Source organism: Phoenix dactylifera, unplaced genomic scaffold (assembly GCF_009389715.1).
Source record: "Phoenix dactylifera cultivar Barhee BC4 unplaced genomic scaffold, palm_55x_up_171113_PBpolish2nd_filt_p 000076F, whole genome shotgun sequence".
NCBI lineage: Eukaryota > Viridiplantae > Streptophyta > Magnoliopsida > Arecales > Arecaceae > Phoenix > Phoenix dactylifera.
Window position 1 is genome coordinate 30019 of NW_024067675.1, and position 9201 is coordinate 39219.

The window sequence follows — 9201 nt, forward strand, 5'->3', positions numbered from 1 at the left end:
GTAGATGGTGTCGGATCTTCTACATGTTGAACTTCTCTAAGCTCAACATTAGAGCTATTTGTTCCTTCACCAAGGAATTCCTTTTCTAAGAAAATTGCTCTATTGCTTACGAACAACTTTTGTTCTTCAGCAAAGTAGAAGTAATATCCTTTAGTTTCTTTAGGGTAACCAACAAAGAAACATTTGTCAGACTTGGGTTCAAGTTTGTCTGTCTTCAAACGTTTGACGTACGCCGGACACCCCCAAATCCTAAGGTGAGAGAGCATCGGCTTACATCCAGTCCACATCTCATGTGGTGTTTTATTTACAGACTTACTTGGAACCTTATTTAGAATATAGCAGGCTGACTCAAGAGCATATCCCCAAAAGGATATGGGCAGATTAGCAAACTCCATCATGGATCGAACCATGTCTAACAGAGTTCGATTTCTCCTTTCTGACACACCATTATATTGTGGTGTACCAGGAGGAGTCCATTGGGAGAGAATCCCATTTTCTCCTAGATATGTCAAAAATTCACTGGAGAGGTATTCACCTCCTCGATCTGATCGAAGAGTTTTAATACTCTTTCCAGTTTGTTTTTCTACTTCATTACGATATAATTTGAACATTTCAAATGATTCAGATTTATGTCTCATTAAATAGACATAACCATACCTAGAAAGGTCGTCTGTAAACGTAATGAAATATGAATACCCACCTCTAGCATCTGTGCTCATTGGCCCACATACATCAGAATGTACAAGGGTCAATAAATCACTGGCTCGTTCACCTTTTCCGGTAAAAGGTGATTTGGTCATTTTACCAAGAAGACATGATTCACAGGTTGTCAATGATTCACAATCATTAACATCAAGGATTCCCTCTTTACTTAACCTGTTCATCCTATTCTTGTTAATATGACCTAGCCTATGATGCCAAAGGTAGACATCCGTGACATTATCTATTCTAGGGCGCTTATTGGATTTATACATTACATGAACAGGCTGTGACAAAATGTAAATGCCATTACTCAGAATTCCATTCATTACAACAACACCATTCCAAATGACATTGCAATAATCCTTTTATATTAATATTTCATAACCATTTTTGGCCAAAAGGCCTACAGAAATGATATTCAATAGAAAACTTGGACAATAGTGACAATCACTAAGGACATTTACATGAGAGCTGAATTCAAGTTTAAGAATTCCTAAAGCTAGAACTGGAACTGGTCTTCCATCTCCAACATTCAGGAACCTTTCTCCTTCTTCAAACCTCTTACTGACTTGTAGCCCCTGCAATGAATTGCAAATATTAAAAGGACTACCGGTATCCAATACCCAGGTCGAATTATCACAAATAGAAAAATTGCAAGGTGTTATCATATAAGTACCTTGATTGGCAACTGATTGCCCATTTTTCTTAGGCCGGTTCGGATCGAGGGATGCAATGTAAAGAGGACAGTTCCTCTTCCAATGTCCTTGCTTCTTGCAGAAGAAGCACTCCGCCTTGCTCTGATCAGACTTTTTATTCTTTTTCTGACTAGGCTGAGCATGGTGCACCTGTTTCTTTTGGATTTTATTTTTCTTTTTCCCTTTCTTAAAGGAGCGACCCTTGGATGAACCTCCCACTTAATTCACCATCTTCTTAAGAAGTTGGTGATCATTCTCAAACGTCTGTAGTAACCCCAACAATTGGTGATAATTCACTACAGGTTTCGTCATACGAAAATGAGTGAGAAAAGGACGGTATGATCCAGGCAATGAGTTTAGTATGGCATCCTTCCCCAATTGATTATGAAGGGGAAAGCCAAGAGAGCTTAGACGCTCGATCAACTCAATCATGTACAGTACATGATCAGTTACCGAGGTCCCATCTTTCATTCGGGCGCTGAAGATGGCACAACTAGTTTTGTGCCTCTCAACGTCGTCAGGAACGCCGAATGATTCATTCAACACTTGAATGATATCTTCCGGCTGCGTATTCTCAAAACGCCTACTAAACTCATCACTCATTGCTGCCAACATGATGCATCGAACAGTGATCCGGTCACTGAGCCACTTCTGATAAGTGTCTCTGGCCGATCTTGATGCATTAGCAGCGGGCTGCTCAGGTGCTTGATCCGTTATCACATAAAGGATCCTCTCATGCTCTAGCACTATTTTCAGTTTTCTATGCCAATTATTGAAATTTGGACCAGTCAACTTGTCATTGTCCAACAATGAGCGAAGTGATAAATTAGTGGCCATTTCTGCATAAAAAGAAAATTTGGCTATTAGTATATGAATTGACTAAACACAGTAGACTTGGACTTTAGTCTAAAGATATTCCCACTATTTTATACAAATTGGTAGCCTCTACCTCTAATTCGAAAAATTACTCCTAATTTTTTAGTGGGCACTAGAACCCAATAGATCCCATATAGGCCCGAGTATGGCTCGGCCAACCCATATGCACCTATTGGTAGGTTCTTAACCAATTGCTTCACCAAGCAACTTCTAGTGATGATTTTGTCCTGGTTTTCCGGCAGGCGTGTGGCGCCTCCACCGAATACCCTAGTCAGATCCAACCATTAAATAATAGGGTTAAGTCTAATCAACTAATAGACGACCAAGCCCGAGTGTGGCTCGGCTCACCTGACCGCCTATTGAAGGTACACTTAACTCATCATATATTGAATGACAATTCCAATGCTTGATAAGTACCAGGCGTGTGGCGCCTCCAATAATTATCAAAACATTGGACCCATTATCACCCAACTTAATGGGAGGCTATGACCTAGTTATCTCCATAACCATTTCATTTTAAGGACCTAATAATTTTAGAGAATTTCATAATTAGGATAGATGAGAAGATCCGGTTAGTCTAATTTCTCCCACTGACTTCACCAAATCAGATTAGACTCAAACCGGTTAAGGAGACACCTAAATCAGTCATACTGATTTTTCTTAAGGCATGGGCTAACTCGAATCATTAAGTGATCCAATCAAAATGTGATTGACCATGTCGGCCAGGTAAGTAAGATCGGTGGAAGGGATATGCCATTAACTCGACAAAGACGAATCAGTGCGAGTAGCTCCCAATTAAAAACAACCGGTCAAAACTGCCAAACTTACCTTAGACACCGACTGGTTAATCAATTTCGATTTGATTACTTAAATGACTCGGGCTACACCTCTGAGCCTAAATCAAGTTCCATCTTGGTCTAATCAAAGACATGGAATTGATCAATCTACAACTATTGTATTTAACCTAGAGTTTCCTTGACCTAATCTAGTTACTACTTAATTAGATTTGATCAATTAACTCTAATTAGACCATGTTTGATTCTAACCTTAGGTCTAACCCAATCCTAAGAACTTGATTCAAGCTAACCCCTATGCCCAAAGAATTATGCAATGTCAATTAATTGAGTTACAATTCTATTTCATAATACTTAATTCTCAATTAAGTTTAGACTTATGAAAGTTTTGATCATTGCATATTTCTTTTTAATTACATATTAATTACAATCTTTCAGTTCTTAAAACACATTTTCAGATCTGAGTTTTTGTAATTAATCACATGTAATCAGATTTAATTCATGTTTAAGTCATTATGTTTTATGTTCATGCATCACATATACATAACAACATGAATTAATACAAACAACATACATCTTATGTATTTGTTTTTTCACTTTTATTTTAAGATCTGATTTGTTCATTAAAATCAGAGATCATATGAATCATAAACTTTATTTAGATCTAATCTAAACAATATTATGATTTCAGATTTATTCATGTTACTAATCCTAACACAAACATGCATCATATGCATCCAAAATTTCAGATCTACTTAATCATGCATAATCAGCAATTAAATCAATCATAAAAAGCACTTTAGATCTAATCTAAACATGTTAATGATTTCAGATTTAATTGCAAGAATTAAAACATAAAATTTTAAACATAAACCTGGCTCTGATACCACTGAAAGTGAATCCTAGGTTCTTCGGTGTTTAGCATGCTGAATTTTTTTTTTTTTTTGAAAACCATGGCTGAACCTGATCGGGTTGCCTACGTACCCCTTCATAAGGGGGATCAAGCCATACGTAGTTCTTTTTAAGTTTTAAAACGCAGCGGAAAAATCGAATCAAACAATTTAATTCATGCATGCTTACAAGATCAAATCTAGAAATCAGCACCTTAAGAACACATAGGATTATGCCGGAATCGTTTAAATAATTATGCTAAAACTTTTATGCATGATTAACTATCAGATCTGAAACTTAAGAACTATATTCCAATTAATCTCCGAATATCCATCGAATGGATTCTAGAGATATCTCCGTGAGGAGCCCCAAAAGAGGGTAAAACATCGGGAATTGGACCTAGACCTTGACACCATAATAAATGATTAATGCTAGATTAATACCTTTTATGATGGATGAAAGTTGTGAATCTGATTCTTGACTTCGCAGCCACGCACACGAATGGCCTCTACGAGAAGTACACGCGAAGTCCTGAAGGATCTTCTTCCGCAACAGTGCTAGCAGCTGCAGAACACTTGAAAGCTGAAATCTGCCCGCCGGGATTCAATCAACTCTTGATCAATCGTCTTGAAGCAGATAGAGATGAGGTTTGTAAGGGAAGTAGAGGACTCAGATCTGATCTTGAATCTTCTAGATATTCACCCTGAAAACCCTATCTAAAATGGAGAAGAAGAGGAGGAGGAGGCGGGTGAGGAAGAAGGCTGCAATGGATGTGTTTTTGGTGCCCATGTTTGACCCCTTTTAATGGCCTCCGAATTTTCATTCAAAATTCAAAATTTATTTTCAAAAAACCTCTTTTAGTTGGCACATGCAAAGGAATAGGAACAACCCAAATCAGATCTCAACCTAATCTGATTTAAATTCAAATTTTAAACACATGTGCAAGAGGGAAGGAATTTGAAATCCATGCAGCAAGGTAAAACACTTCATAATTTCGAAATCACCTCTTGAAATTCGAATTTAATCCATTCAAAAACTCAGACGCCACCTTGGCTGATGGTTTGAGTGATTAAAATCATTTAACACATTGCTTAATGTTTGAATTTAAATTCAAATAACAAACAATGTCGCCATGTGTCAAGCAATGGGTCCATGTGCCATGCAATAATTTTGGTTTATTTAAAATTCATGAAATCCAATTCTATGTCACCAATAATTGCCACATCATCTGAGCCTAATCCCCTTGAGTTGCACCTAATCAAATTTGGTCAAACCCGAATTAAAACAAAGCAATTTGGTTGAACCCAATCTAATCAGGTCAGACCCTGATTGAGCTCAAATTGAATCCAATTCAATTTTGGCTCATGCAAACTCAATCAAATTGAATTATTACTTTGTGTTGGACCTAATTCAATTAGGTCAATCCCCAATTAAGAACAAATTAATTTAAAATTAATTTGATCAGCTTAAGTCCTTTTTGGTTCTGACCTAATCCAATCAAGTCAAAACCCTGATTGAGCCCAAACTTGAATTCAATTCAATTTGGCTCATCCTTAGCACAATTACTCAATCAAATTGAGTTTATTAGTAATTTAATTACTAATTAATCCTTCAATAATTACTTTAATTATTTTATAAGATAATTTGCCAATCAAATTGACCAAATTACCCCTGAATGATTCTTAATCATTCATCAGCTTTCTTGATCAATCAGGAATCTTCTATGCGTGTGACCTCATAGGTTCGAACCTAAGCCGGTAGTATAGGAACAATTTTCTACACTAATCGATGTGACCATCTAGCAATGGTACCCGACGTCCGGATAGGTCGAATATATGCGAAGCAAATATTCTGGAACCCTGAACTATGGTTACTGTATAATTCAATCCCTTTGACTCCTAATGCCAGGATGACTTAGAGCTCACTGTCAACCCTATAATTAGTACATCCATTATGTGATTAACTTTAGATATCCCGTGACTCCTCACTGGGATTACCCTGGCCAAGGTTTTGCTAAATTAATCACAAGACATTATCTCCTATTTTCAGGAGGGGTCAATTCCATCTTGACTCACAACTGACTATGCAAGTACTTAACTGCACCCAGTGACCTTCCGTCACTGAATTAGAAATTCAGGTAGTCCAGTACCAAAGTACAGTGAGTTGCTTGCTAGTCACAGGTTGCGGTCTCAGGTCAGAGGGCCAAACTTATACCCATATCCACTCGGAACATCTCTCGACAGTAGAGCATTCCGGAATTGGTCACGTTTAGTGAAATGTACTTCTACACTTCACTTGTGTAGCATACCAGTGTCTCCACACTCCTTGGTTAAGAGGACAACCAACGTATATGTCACACAACGACCTAATCTCGATAATGTTGTCGTCCTAGTAACAACATATCATTTCGTCGCAAACAAGTTTAAGGACTCAAAGATAAATCCTCCTTTATCATAACATAAGTCCTAAGGACTTCATCATATAAGAGTTCATTTGAAGATGAAATGATGAATAATGCCAAATAACACTTTATTAATTTGTCAGTTCATTTACAAAATTCAATCATCAATATGCTGACGATTGACATTTAGGATACAAATTCCAACAAAATTAAGCGCAATCAAGCATGCAATATAATAAAAACAAACCAAATCTTCATGTTTTCCCTAAAATCACTAGAGAGCTCCTAACTGATTTGAAGAGGACACCTAAGCCTCCAATTCGGTCTTATGAACTGACTTGACTAGGTAAGCTTCCAGATAAGTGGTGGGGTCACAATGCGTTCCTGGCAAAGGTCCCACTTAAGAACCACTTTTTGCGAATAGAAAATTGTCTTCCTCACTTAGAGAGACAAAGCTTGCCTAGACATCGACTGAGCTACAGAGTGAAACTGGTGCAATTTTCGATAGTCTTCATCCTATTGAGCTCGAGTGTCCCTAGGGTTCAATGTCTAATTGATTTTAATTAAACTGATAACTATGTGAGATTTGGTTCGCCTAATTTGGACAAAAATCTGGTGATGAAATTCAGTTCTTATCTTGTTGGGGTGATTGCCCTTACTTTGTGCATGATAGATTAAGTGGTGTGCCAAGCAGTAATATACGCCTTACTGAAATTAATTCAAACAATCACAAAAAGAATGTGGGTATAAAATTCAAATGCATGAACAATCTAAAAAATATCTATTCGAGCACTCGCATTTTGAAGGGGCAACAGACTAGACACAATACGCCGAGACGTATGTGCCGAGCTACCCCACTATGTTTACAAGTTGATATGAAAAAAATAAAGACAAGAGAGGTTTAGAGTCTTCTGGCTGTCCAAAATTTTTTCTTTTTAAATTCTAAAACAAGAGTTCCAAACAAATCAAAGATTAGTACGTCTCAAAAGATATAGCAATATAAGAAAATAGATGTATCCAATCCCCGACAACGACGTTAAAATTGATAGTCAACTTGAAAGACCACTGAATAGCATGTATCTTGTAGGATAGTGGCTAATTACGAGTATCGATCCACAGGGATTGGAGAACAGTTGTTTTTTTGGAAATATGTAAAGAAGAGTTTGTGAAGAAAATTAAACTTCGGTAATCTAATAAGAAGTGCAATTGAAAATGATATGAATAGAAGAACCTAGGGCAAGAAATTCACCACTAACATAGTAACAATGATTAATTGTATTTTAATTCGTTCTTGGATTAACATGCAAATTGGCTACAAGCTTTATAAATATTCAAATAAAAATTCACAAGAGTAATTTAGGAAAACCCATCTTCAGTTGGCATGAGATGTCTACCCTAAACTAATGTAGCAGGACACTGCATTCCTTAAGCATCAATTATCTTATATTTACTTAGTGACCATGAAAAATAGTTGTATAAATATCATACTTAAGATCACAGAATTAAATATGAGATAAAAGAAGATATTCATTAAGAACAAAATATTAATATAACTTCAAGAACAGAAATTAAAGGTACAAAACCTTTTCCCTTTGTTAGGGCTTCATCCCGCCCTAGTGAAGAGGTCAGCTTTCTATGCAGATGTCGACAAAAACAGCACAGAGGGATTCTTCCATCAAGATTGGCTTCTCCTCTTTTCTTCCTCCCCTTTCTGACGTCCCCATCTTGCTTCTGTGCCCCTCAATTTCTAGGGAGGGGGTTGGTCCGGTGTGGAAAGGTTTGACTAGGTCAAAACCTCATCTGTTTTCAACAAAGCGAAAAGCATGGCGACTAATACAGGGTCTGATGTAACAATAGTGGCATTAGCCACAGCTAAAAACTACAAGAAATATTTAACATGCATCAGATAGAGTGAAAAATGACACTTTATATAGTGTTTAACAAATCTTAGCAAACACATGAACCATGACATGCATGCATTACCCTGAATAGCTCTCAAATGATATTGAGAATTCATGGTTGACTCAGAAAAGAAACTTCTGCTAGATTACAGCACAAGCATATATATATATATATATATATATATATATATATATATATATATATATATATATATATATATATATATATATATATATATATATATATATCACATGATGAACACCGAAAAAACCACACTAAAACCCAAGCAAACCAAAAAATTGAGCTTCTAAACAGAATGGTGGCCTTATTTTCCACTAGATATCACCCACAGTAGTGGTCCAAATTAAGTGTCAAAGACTAAGGATTCTAACAACAGTTACAAGGACTAGAACAACAGTACATGCCTAAATATTTTTCTTGGATTTTACCAAAAAAATATTTTTCTTGGATATACCGACAATTATAGCTCAATACTTAAAGCATGTATATGGAGTTATAGAAAAATAAAAACAAGGGCGAAAAATGAGGAAGAAGAGTAGAGTATACAAGGGCCCTAGGGATTAAGACATAAGATCAACAACAATGAGGACTGTTGCTCGAAACTGGACCCGAGGGTGACCACTGGCTGAGGAGGAGGAGATCTAGTAGGTGGTGCATCGGTGGGCTGCATCCTCTGAGGGACCTATAAAAAGTCGGTGGCCGGGGTTTCCAGCGCCAACCCTCCGATGCTTAAGTCAGAGGGGGCTTTTGTGGAGAAAGAGAGTGAGAGATTGTATACAAGATCTAAAGTCTCTCCTTTAAAGAGGAAGATGTTCCCTTTTTAAGGAAGAGTGCAGGATTACCTGTGATGTGACTGGATGAATTAATGAGTTACCATCATGATTGAGCGTGATCGTGTGAATTAATGAGTTGTCGTGGA